This window comes from Cupressus sempervirens, chromosome 2, assembly GCF_028749045.1.
Source record: "Cupressus sempervirens isolate cs-2001-9-10 chromosome 2, ASM2874904v1, whole genome shotgun sequence".
NCBI classification, from domain to species: domain Eukaryota; kingdom Viridiplantae; phylum Streptophyta; class Pinopsida; order Cupressales; family Cupressaceae; genus Cupressus; species Cupressus sempervirens.
Window position 1 is genome coordinate 527124089 of NC_143119.1, and position 3246 is coordinate 527127334.

A 3246-nucleotide genomic window follows, 5' to 3' on the forward strand; every position below is an offset into this window, starting at 1 on the left:
TTGCAGTCGGGCGAGATGGCCAAGCTGTTTAGGCATGAATCTGTGAATTAATAGACAAATCTAGAGATACCAAATTGGAACAGTGAGATAGGGAATCGGGTATTCAGCCAGTGAAATTGTTATCATTGAAGATGAGCCACTGTAACTCAGATAGCTTAGAAAGGGAATAAGCACACATTGGAGGATTAGCAGGTCGTGTTGGGAATCAGCTAGTCCGGCATCCACATTGGAGAAAAGGCGCACTATATCGGGTAGTCATATTGCAGCGTTTGTCCCATTTCCCATACCGAGCCAAGAAGAAGACACCATTGCAAGCTAGAGTAAATATCAGTAAGAACGCACTAAGGACGGTAGCCCGAAAGCGGAACCAACATTCAAATCTCGGTTAGCTACAGCACGATTCTGACCATTTTCTTGTCAGATCAGTCTTGGTGCTCGGAAATGAAGGTGATAAATAGATCATAGAAGCATGTCCATGCCATTGCCATCTATATGTGAAAAGGACAATACTTTTGTCATCTATTAAACACTGCATGGGCCGCCAGCGACAACCATACCGTGGCCATGGGGCACGCACACATTCAAAAGATTAGAAGACATGATTGTTGTAGTAATTGGAGTTTTGCCTTCCTATGCCCGTGGCAATAATTGTGATTCCTGCATCTTTCTCGCCAGTCCCATTTTGAGTTCCATCTGGAGAACTGCTTGCTTAGTTGCTGCTTGAATTTTTGACGGGAAGGAAAGTGTGTGGAGATTAAGCTTTGATGGGCAGAGTCAGGTCTATGGTGTGATAATTGGATTATGGTCAAGCATAGTAACATTTGATTGAAATAAGACTTCCTCCCTGAAAAATGAAGGTACGATCACATTTTGCATTTGATATGTCTTGGTGAACCATGTACTCATGACAAATCTCATAGGGTATTGTACAATTCTGATTATGAGAATAGAATTTGACATCAGCTTGTAACTAGTTCGTCAAATAACCTTTGTTGGCTAACTGTTTGACGAAATGTCAAACCTTTGAAGTTTTAAGTTTTTGGAGTTTAAAGAATCGATAATCTGTTGGGGATATCTCAGTGGTATCAGAGCTCGATTGCTAATTGTTTGACGAAATGTCAAACTCTTGAAATTTTAAAATTTTAGTGCTAAAAGGGTCAATCATCCTGTCGGGGATATTTCAGTGGTATCAGAGCTAGTCAAACGGAATGTCTAACTCTTAAAGTTTTAAAGATTTTTGGGTGCTTAAAGAGCAAATACCTGCCGGGGCTATTTCAGTGGTATCAGAGCAGTTTTCTTGCCATCCTGTGGGGTGAGAACCAAATTACATGAGTGATCAGCACTCTACTTCAACCAAGATGGACAGGTACAGCACAAAGTCTCCAAGGACACAATCTCGGACAAGTAATAGATGCAGTATTTAGAGTCGGGAGTGTGGAAAGGAGGACTATTCAGACATTCAGGATGAGCTCAGAAAGATCAAACATAACATGTCTGAACTATTGGTTAAACACCACCGTATGCTTGACAGGATGTCCGTCCCAGCTAAGGTGAATAAATCAACTGGATCTCATTTTGGCACATCCTCTCACAAAGCGTTGACTGATACAATGAGAGATGCTACTAGGAACCTTAATGAGGAGTTCGAGAAACAAGTGTGCAACCAGTCAGAGGCTTTAGTTTGGTCACAGGAAGAAGCAGTGAAGGACATTACGCTGATGGATAGTAACTGTCAACTTGACACTCAAGTTGGGACAGTTGTGTACAGGTTTCCTAAGGGTGATGTCTCAGATACTAAAGGTGGTTCGGTTCCGACAGTCAATGATTACAGTGAAGTGAGTTCAGATGATGATAAGGATGTTGATGGTGAGATACCAGGTAGAGATGAGCAAACACTGAGTATCCATGATTTTGCTGAGAGAGAATACCAGGCTCAGTTAGATGCTTCGTCACATGCGGATGAGAATGGCAGTACTTCACATGATTTGTCCAGCCAGCTGAAGGTAAGCAAAGATAGTATTGTGGCTTCTTTATCTCATCATGACAGGATGTGGGAGATGTTAGAAGAGCACATCCAGATGATTCAGTTACAAGGAAGACATAAGGGAGTTCAGGAAAATTCTTCTTGCTTTGACTTACATGCAATTGGTGAAGGAATGGGAACAATGAAGTTGAGTTATTTGCATCTTCTATCAGACCGTGACTATCTTCTAAGCCTTGCCAAAGATTATTCAGATGCCTTGAGGAGGAAGGAGGAGGAAGTTGTCAAGCTATCTCGCGAGCTTGAGGACACTCGAGCAACTTTGGCATTACAGGACTGGGAGAGACATGGGAATGAGCACGACATGGAGCTGAGCTTAAGTTCATCTAGCACTCAATTTTTGACAGAAGACGGATCATATATGGTAGCTGATAATGTTACGAGTTCATCTTGCATTCACATCTAGGATACAAGGACAATGGCAGACAGGTATGTGAAGTTAATTGGTATTGGTCACATTACTTAGGTAAGTAGTTTGCTTGAGTTACCAGCTGTTTCTTGTTTACGGATATGGACTCAAGAATGTTTTAGCAACGTCTGGGATTCAATTGACTGGAGAACACTTAATGGTAGCAATGATTGTTTAAATACTATCATGGACTGGATTAGCAGAACACCCGGTGTTTTCTTTCTTTGTGCCAGCAGCCTGACCGATGTTGGTATTAGTTTTTATGCACCGTTGTTGGGTTTGGTTCATATTTCCAGTCGACCATTCTTGCTGAAAGGTGTTGAAGATTTTTCATATTTGCCAGTGTGTACGGATGAGTCCCAAGATCATTTTGACTTTGATGACATCTGGGAGAATGAAGTGAACAGTTTTGAAGATTCAGCTTCCTTGACAGATTCTTTAGGTGCAGAAGAGCTTGACAGCAGAACTACAGATTTTGACAATTTGGATATTGATATGGACCTTGGAGATGATTCGCGAGATATGGATGTTAATATTGAGGATACTCCTTTAAGAGCTCCAGAAGAAGCTTGTTGGAGACAGTTCAGCCAGAGCCATCATGTGGTTAGCCAGTTGAAAGTTAGTGAGCGAGACATTGTTATCGCTTGTGAGCATTTTGATACTGCTCGTCAGTTGTTAGCTGTTACTGGTTGGGGTTCTTCTATGACAGATGAGTCCAGCGGTGGTTACTTTTCTTTGGCAGAGATTCATGCCTTGCGTGAAGCTGTTCGGATTTTGAAGCAGGATTATTTACGAT